This window comes from Notolepis coatsorum (assembly GCF_963971535.1).
Source record: "Notolepis coatsorum genome assembly, chromosome: 10".
NCBI classification, from domain to species: Eukaryota; Metazoa; Chordata; class Actinopteri; order Aulopiformes; family Paralepididae; genus Notolepis; species Notolepis coatsorum.
Window position 1 is genome coordinate 13118960 of NC_140174.1, and position 13471 is coordinate 13132430.

Sequence of the window (13471 nt, forward strand, 5' to 3'; positions counted from 1 at the left end):
GACCTCTGACCTCTGTGTCACTGCCCAGGTATCAGGAGGCGCTGCCTGCTGCCATCGTCAGTCGACCCGACAGATATGTCGCTCGGTCAGAGCTGATTAAAATAATGGAGTGGAAGCTCACTGTAAGTACATTTAGTCATTTAGCTGACGCTTTTATCCAAAGCGACTTACAAGTTCTGTACGACAAGCCATCAGGAAGAGCACAACTCTATCAGCTGAGTAACAATGTTCATCAAAGTGTTGAGTGCTACAGTGTAGGTTAGTTTATTAGGACAAGTGCATGACAGTATGGTTAGTTAGGGTTAGATTTTTTTTTTTTTTTTTTTTTTTTAATTCAGATAATGGTTGAAGAAGTGAGTCTTTAGTCGACGGCGAAAGATTGGACGTGTTTCGGCTGTCCTAACTGGGGTGGGTAGTTCATTCCACCATTGTGGGGCAAGGACTGAGAATAGGCGACTTCTCTTTGATGACCCTCCCGGAGCTTGGATAGGAGTAGGTCTGAGGCGGCCAGAAGATGCAGAGCGTAGGGGTCTTGAGGGTGTGTAGTTAGAGACCATTGACCGGAGGTAGGCGGGAGCAGTTCCCTTTGCCGCACGGTATGCTAGGTCAAGGGCCTTGAAGCGGATTCGTGCAGCAATGGGGAGCCAGTGCAGGTCCCTAAGAAGTGGGGTGACATGGGCCGACTTCGGTAGGTTTGAGATCAGGCGGGCCGCTGCGTTCTGAATGAGTTGAAGAGGCTTAGTGGCAGTGGCCGGGAGGCCAGCGAGCAGTGCGTTGCAGTAGTCGAGGCGGGAGATGACTGTTGATTGGACGAGGAGTTGGGTGGCTTCTTTTGTCAGGAAGGGGCGTATCCTTCTGACGTTGCTCAGGAGGAATCGGCAGGTTCTGGTTGTCGCTGCGATGTGAGCAGAGAAGTTCAACTGGTCGTCGAGGACAACACCAAGGTTCTTGGCGGTCGGGGACGCGGTCACAGCTGCATTCTCGACTGTGATGGAAAGGTCGGTCAGGGGGGAGGATTTGGCCGGCAGGTGGAGCAATTCTGTTTTGCTTAGGTTCAGTTTGAGGTGGTTGGTCGTCATCCAGGCGGAGATGTCGGACAGACAGGCCGAGATCCGCTCAGAGACGTGGATATCTGAGGGAGGGAAGGAGAGGAAGAGTTGAGTATCGTCGGCATAACAGTGGTAGGAGAAGCCATGAGACGTGATAATGTTACCCAGTGATTTAGTGTAGAGGGAGAAGAGAAGGGGTCCTAAAACCGAGCCCTGGGGGACACCCGTCCGCAGGGGGCGGGTGGCCGACAGGGTCCCTCTCCATGACACTTGGTAGGAGCGGTCATTGAGGTATGATGACAACCATGTCAGCGCAGAGCCAGCCACTCCCATTCCTGCGAGGGCCGCGAGGAGGATCTGGTGGTTGACTGTGTCGAAGGCTGCAGATAGATCTAGGAGAATCAGGACAGAGGAGAGGCCTTTCACTTTTGCTAAGTGAAGTGCCTCTGTGACCGCAATGAGGGCTGTCTCTGTGGAGTGACCAGTCCTGAAGCCTGACTGATTAGGGTCTAGGAGGTCATTCTGTAAGAGATAAGCAGTAAGTTGGTTGGATACAGCACGTTCAAGTGTTTTAGAAAGGAAGGAGAGAAGAGAGACAGGACGGTAGTTGCCTATGACGGTAGGGTTCAGGGATGGTTTTTTTATGAGGGGCGTGACTCTGGCTTGTTTTAGGGAGGTGGGGACCACCCCCGAGTTGAGTGAGGAGTTGATGGTTGCAGTTAGGAATGGGAGGATGTCTGGTGCTATGGACTGGAGGAGTGGGGAAGGTAGCCGGTCCAGCTGGCATGTAGTCGGACGGTTCGACGTTACCAGTGTCAGGGTCTCGGCTTCTGTAATGGGAGAGAAAGATGACAGAGTGAAGGATGAGGTTCTCGATTCAGCATTTGGAATGGGTGGGGGTTGGGAGAAGGAGCTGCGGATGTTCTCCACTTTTTCCTCAAAGAAGATCGCAAAGTCTTCGGCAGAGAAAGATGAGGGAGGGGGGGGTGGGGGGGGAGTGAGGAGGGAGGACATGGTAGCATGCAGTTTGCGAAGATTCTTGGCAGAGGCCTCGATCCTATGGTGAAAGAAAGAAGCTTTGGCATTAGTAATGGTTTTGGAGAATGTTAACAAGAGGTTGTGATATGTGTCGATGTCAGCAGTGAGGCGTGACTTTCTATACTTCCTTTCAGCTGCTCTCAGGACCTGTCTTTGTTCTCTCACTGGATCTGTCAGCCATGGACTGGGTGGGGAACGGCGGGCAGGTTTCTCAACGAGGGGACAGAGCTTGTCGAAGGAGGTTGCAAGGGCTGAGAGGAGGGTGGAGGTTGCCATCTCTGTGGAGAGAGCAGAGAAGGTGTCACTCAAAGGTAGAGTGGATAGTATGTCAGAGGAGAGGGTGGAGGGGGATAGGGAGGGCAGGTTGCGTCTGAGTGAGACGGTTTGAGTTGGGGTGAAGACCTTTCGGTTAAGCATGAGAGTTAGTGAGAAGGATATGAAGGAATGGTCAGATACATGTAGGGGAGTTACCGTGGTGTTAATGATGCTGGAGTTACGGGAAAATATGAGATCCAAGGAGTTGCCTGCTTTGTGGGTGGGAGGCATGGCAGTGGGAGTCAGGTCAAATGATTGTAGGAGGGAGACTACTATGACTGACTGAGATGAGTCAGGCAGGTTGAAGTCGCCCAATAGAAGGAGAGGGGTACCATCTTCCGGTAAGGAGCTTAGAAGCATGTCCAGCTCATCTGTGAAGTGATCGAGCGGACCTGGAGGGCGGTAGAGTGTAACAATGGTGAGATTGAAAGGATTAGAGACAGATACTGCATGATATTCAAAAGAGGAGAGTGACAGTGCTGGGAGGGGTGTTACGTTTGTAGTCCATGAAGGAGATGTCATGAGGCCAGTGCCTCCACCCCGCCTGGAAGGTCGAGGTGTGTGAGTGAAGTTATAGTTTGTAGATAATGCTGCAGGTGTTGATGAGTTATTGGGGGTTATCCAGGTCTCAGTTAGAGCCAGGAGCTGCAGATTTTGACTATGGGCGTAGGCAGTAATGAAGTCAGCTTTCTTGACTGCTGATTGACAATTCCATAGGCCTCCCTGTACTGTGACAGGTGTATTAGTGGCTGTAGGAGGGTAGGATAGATTAGCCGGGTTGCTAGCAAACTGCCGTGGGTGGGTTGAGTCTGTTCTGGGGGAGCAGATTGTGGATATGAGACACATTGTGGTGTCAAGAGTGGCAGGGAGGAAGTAGAGAAATAGCAGAGTGGGAGGGAAAGGGAGATTTTTCAGAGTGGAGTGTAAGATAGGATTATGATGTACTTAGCACTGGGTGGATCCCTGGATCCCTCTGCAGAGAACTCCAGGAAAACTCCTCTTTGTCCCTCTTCGTTTCTCGACACTTCGCTGACGCTAAGCCAGCAGGCCTTTAAATCCCTATCACTAATTAGTGCTTTCTAACACCTGGCCCTTAATGGGTCACTTAAGGAAACAAAATGGCCGCTTTAAACACGCCCCTTAATCAAGTCAGCTGGTCAAGTCAGCAATCAAGTCTCAGTTTAAAGATATTACTAAATGACTTAAAATGTCTTACCCTGATGCAGTGTAAGTCTCTCAGTGAATGAGCTGTCCTTCCACAACAGAATGTAGTACAGAGTGATTCCAGGAGAGGCTGAGGTTCTGCTTTTAAGCAGTGACAGGGCTCTGAGATCACACTCAGTACACAAGTGCTGTCTTTAAGCAGGAAGCAGCTTTTAATGGGTCACTTAAGGAAACAAAATGGCCGCTTTAAACACGCCCCTTAATCAAGTCAGCTGGTCAAGTCAGCAATCAAGTCTCAGTTTAAAGATATTACTAAATTACTTAAAATGTCTTAATCAAGTCAGCTGGTCAAGTCAGCAATCAAGTCTCAGTTTAAAGATATTACTAAATGACTTAAAATGTCTTACCCTGATGCAGTGTAAGTCTCTCAGTGAATGAGCTGTCCTTCCACAACAGAATGTAGTACAGAGTGATTCCAGGAGAGGCTGAGGTTCTGCTTTTAAGCAGTGACAGGGCTCTGAGATCACACTCAGTACACAAGTGCTGTCTTTAAGCAGGAAGCAGCTTTTAATGGGTCACTTAAGGAAACAAAATGGCCGCTTTAAACACGCCCCTTAATCAAGTCAGCTGGTCAAGTCAGCAATCAAGTCTCAGTTTAAAGATATTACTAAATGACTTAAAATGTCTTACCCTGATGCAGTGTAAGTCTCTCAGTGAATGAGCTGTCCTTCCACAACAGAATGTAGTACAGAGTGATTCCAGGAGAGGCTGAGGTTCTGCTTTTAAGCAGTGACAGGGCTCTGAGATCACACTCAGTACACAAGTGCTGTCTTTAAGCAGGAAGCAGCTTTTAATGGGTCACTTAAGGAAACAAAATGGCCGCTTTAAACACGCCCCTTAATCAAGTCAGCTGGTCAAGTCAGCAATCAAGTCTCAGTTTAAAGATATTACTAAATTACTTAAAATGTCTTAATCAAGTTAGCTGGTCAAGTCAGCAATCAAGTCTCAGTTTAAAGATATTACTAAATTACTTAAAATGTCTTACCCTGATGCAGTGTAAGTCTCTCAGTGAATGAGCTGTCCTTCCACAACAGAATGTAGTACAGAGTGATTCCAGGAGAGGCTGAGGTTCTGCTTTTAAGCAGTGACAGGGCTCTGAGATCACACTCAGTACACAAGTGCTGTCTTTAAGCAGGAAGCAGCTTTTAATGGGTCACTTAAGGAAACAAAATGGCCGCTTTAAACACGCCCCTTAATCAAGTCAGCTGGTCAAGTCAGCAATCAAGTCTCAGTTTAAAGATATTACTAAATGACTTAGAATGTCTTACCCTGATGCAGTGTAAGTCTCTCAGTGAATGAGCTGTCCTTCCACAACAGAATGCCTCATCTCCACTAGTCAGGGTTTAGCCGCACTGTGGCCTCGTCTCCACTAGCCAGGGTTTAGCCGCACTGTGGCCTAGTCTCCACTAGCCAGGGTTTAGCCGTGCTGTGGCCTCATCTCCACTAGCCAGGGTTTAGCCGTGCTGTGGCCTCATCTCCACTAGCCAGGGTTTAGCCGTGCTGTGGCCTCATCTCCACTAGCCAGGGTTTAGCCGAGCTGTGGCCTCGTCTCCACTAGCCAGGGTTTTGCCGCACTGTGGCCTCGTCTCCACTAGCCAGGGTTTAGCCAGGGTTTAGCCGTGCTGTGGCCTAGTCTCCACTAGCCAGGGTTTAGCCGTGCTGTGGCCTAGTCTCCACTAGCCAGGGTTTAGCCGTGCTGTGGCCTAGTCTCCACTAGCCAGGGTTTAGCTGAGCTGTGGCCTAGTCTCCACTAGCCAGGGTTTAGCCGTGCTGTGGCCTAGTCTCCACTAGCCAGGGTTTAGCCGTGCTGTGGCCTAGTCTCCACTAGCCAGGGTTTAGCCGCACTGTGGCCTCGTCTCCACTAGCCAGGGTTTAGCCGTGCTGTGGCCTAGTCTCCACTAGCCAGGGTTTAGCCGTGCTGTGGCCTAGTCTCCACTAGCCAGGGTTTAGCTGAGCTGTGGCCTCATCTCCACTAGCCAGGGTTTAGCCGCGCTGTGGCCTTGTCTCCACTAGCCAGGGTTTAGCAGAGCTGTGGCCTCGTCTCCACTAGCCAGGGTTTAGCCGTGCTGTGGCCTAGTCTCCACTAGCCAGGGTTTAGCTGAGCTGTGGCCTTGTCTCCACTAGCCAGGGTTTAGCCGTGCTGTGGCCTAGTCTCCACTAGCCAGGGTTTAGCCGCACTGTGGCCTCGTCTCCACTAGCCAGGGTTTAGCTGAGCTGTGGCCTAGTCTCCACTAGCCAGGGTTTAGCCGTGCTGTGGCCTTGTCTCCACTAGCCAGGGTTTAGCCGAGCTGTGGCCTTGTCTCCACTAGCCAGGGTTTAGCCGCGCTGTGGCCTTGTCTCCACTAGCCAGGGTTTAGCCGTGCTGTGGCCTTGTCTCCACTAGCCAGGGTTTAGCCGTGCTGTGGCCTAGTCTCCACTAGCCAGGGTTTAGCCATGCTGTGGCCTCGTCTGGCACACCGTGTTGTTGTTGTTAGAACCTGGCCAAACCTGGCTGGATCCTCGGCTGAGACAGCCACCTTTCACAAGGTGAGCCAAAAGCCGGCTAGGAGTATTGTATCATCGTGGTAATCATGTACATTTTGAAAAGGTTGCCTAGCAACCAGAGAGGTTACAAGAAACACAATGGAGACACAAACCCAACCGTACCATACCATGCTGCTAGACCATGGCTAGGCCCAGCCAGGCTGAACATAGCTAATGATGAGATGAGACAAGATATTCTTTTATTGAAAAGAATAATGGGGGGTAATAGTAGAAAGACATAAATATAGGCAATAAAATTGTATCTGAATATACAAATATGAGAAAAATAAACAGTGTAAACAAAGGTGCAGATGAGGGTCTGTATGCCCTATCTGTTAAACGTTATGTAATGAAGATGAGGCACAAGTTATACACATTATAAAGTCATAATAATCCCACATGAGCTCAATACAGCCAGATATTATATCATTTCTGAAATATGTTTAGTGTGGAAATAAGGCCATCAACTCTTTCCAGATATCGTCTACCGCCGGTGAGCAGCACTCGATACAAACCGCCCTGTCGGCTCTCTCTCTCCTCCCTGATTAGCCCCATGTGTTCCCTCTCTCTCTCCCCTGATTGGCCCCATGTGTTCTCTCTCTCTCTCTCTCCTCCCCTCCCTGATTGACCCCATGTGTTCTCTCTCTCTCTCTCCTCCCCTGATTGGTGCAGAGGGGGAAGTACCGCCCTCGGCTGCAGGAGCTGGTGGCCACCAACACCAAGTATGCGGTGGATGCGTGTTCCAGGATGGCGTTCAGCCTCCTCCCCGACACCCAGGCTGCCATCGCGGAGCTCTGCATCCTCAAGGGCCTTGGCCCCGCCACGGCCTCAGGTGAGTGCCACACGCCACACACTCTCTGGTCTGTTGATACTGTGGAACTTGTGTGTGTGTGTGTGTCCTCTCAGTAGATTAGTCGGGAAAACAATTCACCCTGGATAATTGTCTCGGTGACCCTCGTAATGGACCGACTGATTGCCTTCTCATTAAGTACGCGGGAATAAAGAGCTTAGCCGGCAGGACCGAGCCTCTGCGAGTCTCCAGGCTCTGTTTGGGGTGTAGTTAATATGCAGGAAACATATTGACCGCGCGTGGTCTGGGGGCCACAGTGGTTGCGTTCACACTGCAAGTCTTTTACTGCTCAATTCTGATTTATTGCTTAGATCGGATTTTTTTCGTTTGTTTGGCTGTTCACATTATGAATGGTAAATGGTGCATTTATATACAGCTTTTATCAAAAGTGCTTTACAATTTGTTCCTCACATTTGGGGGAACAAGTTGCTCAGGAGGTAGAGCGGTCGTCTGGTAGTCGGAAAGTTCCCGGTTTGATTCCCCCTCCTTCCCGGGCAGCGTGTCGAAGTGTCCTTGGTTGAAAACTCAAACTCCACGTGATTTGTGCCGTTAAAAAAAAACTGATCTGAGTCACATATGAGCAAAGAAATCAGATTTGGGGCTACTTTCGCCTGCAGTGTTTCTTTTTTTTTAACCTTTATTTAACCAGGAAGTCCCATTGAGATACAAGATCTCTTTTGCAAGGGAGACCTGGCCAAGATGACAGCAATAACATTTGCAATATGTCAGACAGCAATAAAATGTGCGGCACATCACACAAGAACATAATAAAAGTGCATGTATACAATATACATTACATCACATGTAAACACAAAAACACAACAATAGTCTACATAATAGTAAAAGTGTATGACAGTAAAATACAGGGTAATACAGTAATTTTGCAGTTGGGACCCGACTACAGAAAGCAGCGACATTCTTCTTGTAGGAAGTTATGTAATACAGATTTAAATTCGCAGGGAGAGACCAGGGTATCTACCGGTAAGTGGATATGGTCCTGTGTTTCTCAACTGGTGGGTCGCGGGGCCATTTTGAGTGGGTCGTGGATGTGTGTGTAAATTTTTTTTCTTTTCTTTTTTATATAATTCCCCCCCCCCCCCACTAGTTATCTTTGTGAAAGTGGCTTCTCAGCTCTGGTCCAGCTGAAGACAAAGCAGAGGAACAGATTGGATATTGAGCATGACCTCAGAGTTGCTTTGTCTACCATCACCCCAGACTTTGAGACTCTTGTCAGGAGCAAACAACATCCCCAGTTATTAGTTCCTTGGGATGTTTAAGCTAAGAAGTCTGCTAAGAAGGATATATTATTTATTATTATTATTATTATTTTATTTCATTGTGTTTTTAGCCATAGTTGTACTTGTGTTGCAACCCCAGTTATCCCATTAGTTCCCCCAAACTTACTGTAGGTCTGTTATGTTAAGCTAAGAAGTCTGCTAAGAAGCATAATTATTTATTATTATTATTATCATTATTATTATTATTATTATTATTATTATTATTATTATTATTATTATTATTATTATTATTATTATTATTATTATTATTATTATTATTATTATTATTATTATTATTATAATTATAATTATTATTATTATTATTATTATTATTATTATTATTATTATTATTATTATTATTATTATTATTATTATTATTATTATTATTATTATTATTATTATTATTATTATTATTATTTTATTTCATTGGGTTTTTAGCCCTAGTTGCACTTTTGTTGCAACCCCAGTTATCCCATTAGTTCCCCCAAACTTAGGTCTGTTATGTTAAGCTAAGAAATCTGCTAAGAAGCATATTATTTATTATTATTTTATTTCATTGGGTTTTTAGCCCTAGTTGCACGTTTGTTGCACTTTTTTGTGTTTATTTCATGTTTCTAACTTAGTCGTTCAAAAATCTGGGTCGCGACTTAATGACTAAGGAAAATGTTGGGTCCCGAGGCTAGACCAGTTGAGAACCACTGAATTCCATGCCCAAGGTGCAAAGCTTGAAAAAGCTGTTCTTCCTAGTTCAGTGTGTATTCTCTTTTTATTTTAATTTTTTAAGTAGCCATCTTGTGGACCTGGTATGGTAGCTGCTAGAGGCTAAGCTAATTAGATTGGAAAGATATAGGGGAAGCTTCCCTTAGCGTGGCCTGATGGTTTGTTTTGATCTGCAGCTGTGCTGGCAGCCGGGGCGCCGGACCAGGTAGCGTTCATGGCTGATGAGGCAGTGGAAAGTGTACCTGGGCTGAGGCTCCAGTACGCCTGTAGCTGTTCCACAACCGTTCCTATTTCCGGGGTAGGCCTGATTGGCCCCGACAGGCACGTGACCCGCCGCGGCCACGCCCCGCGGCAGCCCCAGGACGCGGCAACGAGGCTGCTGTGGTTCACAGGCGCTTTCCGCCTTCAACGCCGCCCGCAGGAGTTCGCGGCGCCTTTCACATCGCAGTGCAATAATATATATACTAATATACACCTTACTGTAAATTGTACCTCTGTACCATACAATATACAATACGCTATAGTGCAATGCACGTTAAAAAAAAAAAAAAAAAAGATTTAAGATTGTCACAAACGGAGCATAGGATCCACAGCCAAGCAGCGTTACCAATTGAGCTAGTTAGTCGATGGTAAAAAAGGGGGGATTACTGCTACATAATGCTGCCGCGACGGAGCTCCGCCACGACAATATTATTAAACAGCGGCTCTGTCATTGAAGTGGGAAAAGTGAGCCGTATTGTATATTAGTATATATTAGTATATATATTATTGCACTGCGATGTGAAAGGCGCCGCGAACTCCTTCCTAATGCTGCGGGCGGCGTTGAAGGCCAGCCTCGTTGCCGCGTCCTGGGGCTGCCGCGGGGCGTGGCCGCGGCGGGTCACGTGCCTGTCGGGGCCAATCAGGCCTACCCCGGAAATAGGAACGGTTGCGGAACAGCTACAGGCCTCCAGTACACAGCCAAGCACTATGCCCTCTACCTGGACAAGATGGTGGAGCGCACAAAAACACTCAACAAAGGTGAGGTAGTGGCTGAGAGGTTAGGTTGGACTTATTGCAGTAATACTGCTGTACTTTCCAAGTATGTAACCTGTACTGGTTTACTGCAGTGCCTGCATGTGTATACTGTTATGTGTATGTATACTAGGGCTGCTTGATTATGGCAAAAATCACGATTATTAAACACGGTTACTCACTAATTTGAAAACATCATATGACGACGACTCTATTAGTTTTACCTTTCTTCTCGACCAAAGTCATGCCTTTCTGTCATCTTCTACAAGTTACCAAGGAGTCCAAGGACGCTTAGAAATAACTGGAGAAACGCACTGTGGCCCCTCCTCCCTCTCAACACCAGCTTAAACTACTGTTTGGGCTTGGTGTGTGTGTGTGCGCCAAGGAAGGGTGTGCTGCATTTACAACATGAGACAGAATGAGAGCAACACGGCATGCTGCACAATAAAATTTTTACCTCGATTATCTTGTTTTCATGATTGTGGTTTGTGGGAAACCAAAAATTTAAATTGACACTGGATTAATCACCCAGTCCTAGTATAAATCAAATCAAATCAAATCAAATGTATTTATAGGGCCCGACAACACACGTTAATGTCCCCATGGGCCGTACAGGTCTTCTTTAAACAAGTCAAGAAGACAACATAACAATAAGTCAAGAACAGAACAAGAACACCATAAGGTCCAAACATTTTTAGATGAATGCAAATAAATGAAAGAATGCAAGCACTCCCAGACATACCCCACGCGAAGGTAAGGAAAAACTCACTAAAACCTAACAATAGGGAAAAAAGCTCCACAGGCAGTGTGGAGGAGAGAAACCTTAGAAGGGCCATTCAAGGGGGGATCTCCCTTCTTAGATGTTGGTGATAGTAGTGTTGCAGACGGACAGTTGGTAAGCATGCACTCATGTGTGTGGTGAAACACAGATGAGTGCATGCAATAAACTGTCTCTCTTTGCTGTGATGAGAAAGTAAAAAGAAACCGTTGACCGTAATCTAGTGAGAGTTGGGCTTATTTGCTTTTGTTGTTTTATGAAGGCTCTTTTCAACATGTCGCTGATGTCTGTACTGACGTGATGTCTGCTTGTCCTCCTCATCCTCAGTGGACAGCCAGCGGGACTGGACGCCCCACAGGGTAGAGTTGTGTCTGTGGACATGGACGGGAGCCAATCAGCTGCAGATCCCGCTCCACCTCTCGGTCGACGTGACGGTCAGCGGTGTCCATGACGACAAGGACGACGAGGACTCAGACCAAAAACCCCGTAAGAAGAGGAGGACCAAGTGAACCTTTATTAACCCCTTCACTACCACTAGTGTGGTTCAAGTTCAAGTTCCTTTTATTGTTATGGTTGTGAAATGGTTAACCCTTTGTCGTGTGAAAGTGTTAATGTTCATGTGTACTTCTGTGTACTTTAGTGTCCTGTGTCTTATTCTTCAGGAGCAAATCATTGTTTCACAGGAAAAAGGGTCTGTTGGGCTTGTGTACCAGCTAAGTGATTGTATTTTATTTTTCTACCTAAGTCACTAACTGAATGTTTTTGTTGGATTTGTTGTGTAAAAAGTCTATTTCCCTTATTTAATAAAAGATATGAATACCAGCTAAACCACCATGTCTCATAACAATGGCATTTTATTTGACCTCATACTATAGTCTACCCAAATAACTCTGTATGATAACATGTACAATAGTGCTGTATATGCCATTATATATACATTTATATATTTACATTTAACGGATATATATATCCATATCTGTCTGAATATACCTGCATATAACTCATACAACTCTGCATGATAGCATGTACAATAATGCTGTATATACCGTATATATATTTATTTCTACTGTATATATATATCTATCCACATCTGTACATACCAGCATATAAATCTTTTTACATATCTGTAGATAATATATCTATATCTGTACATATCCCTTACCTACTCTTACTAGTTACGCTGCTGGCCAGTATAGTGTCTTTATACCTGTATCACTGTACATATTAATACTACAACTCTGTACATAGAGCTGATTAGCACTATTACTCAGTATACTCATATTACTAATATAGTATGCAGTAAACAAGACCAAAAGGAGGACGGAGACGTTGCCACAGTATTTTTCTTTATTCATATTGTTTCTAAATTAAAGCAAGTACAATGAACAGTACAAAATAAAACAAAATATATATACAATATAAAATGGTTCCGTTTAGAACATTTAAAAAGTACAATAACATCATGAAATAATTAATGAGGACTTTTGATATAAATTATCCATATTTACATAATTTAGTTTTACTTTAGCTTCTTTGTGACCCAGAGAAAAATAGCTTCTTATTTTCCTTCGTTTTTCTTTGTGTAAACGCTGTTATCGTACAACCTCTGGTCTGGTAATAGGGGCTGGACCTCCTATACGTTTGGCACCTGTTTTTTTTTATTCAATGCAAGTAAGCAGCTCATGAAACCTATCACAGCAGCACAGATACGACCTCACGTTAACTTGTAGCGAGGGAATACCACTATTTAAAAGAAACTAAACAAAAAGTTCATGTCATTCATGTGGCCTTGGACAGTTCGATCGGTATTTGTGACGTGAACGACTCCTCCTACCGATGTTATAGACGGTTTCAACTTCACGACGTAAATATTCTGAACAGACCCAAGTTTATTTTCTGTTGTAGTGTCAAGGAAACTATGAGAGAAGGAAGGGTCATCACGTCACTGTGAAGCGTGTGAACGTTCAGTTCGGCTGACATTGAGCTGAATGGGATGATGCCTCGTTTGAACAGGTTATTACCTCGGATGTCAGAATCATCTGCAATGTGTTGCCTTGTTAACTAGCTAACGTTTGATATATTGGTATATATTTCCTCAGATAGCTTGTATATTTAGAATTTTAATACAGGCTTCAATAGAACTGACACCAAGCAGAGCATAGAATAGCATTAGTAGTATTCTGATGTGATGATGACCCTTCCTTCTTTTATAATTTCTTTGAAAACTACCAGGAAATAAACTTAGGTTCAAGCTGTTCCCTAGCAACACAATTTCACTCAAACCGTCTATAAAACTGTAAAAAGTAGACTCATATAAAATAAATAAATAAATAAAAACCTTAAAAATGTATAACAAAAAAAACAAAAACAGTCTCCCTTTTCCATCTCTTCCCAGTTAATTCTTTATGTTCACTGATACAGACCAAGCCGCACCACAGGAATGACAATGTCTTTAAAATAAAATCAGTGGCATCCCCCTCTTTCAGGTTTAATATTCTTAACCTTTAACATTTCAACATAACGGCATCAGGATGGATTATGGGACTGGAGAGACCTCCAAGCATTGATAGTTGCATGTCGGGTCCGTGTTTTGTTCTCAAAGTTGTTTAGTTTTGCTATGTTTTCATTGGCCATTTAGCACATTGAAAATTGTTTATTATATTCAAGGTTTCTTTTCAAATGA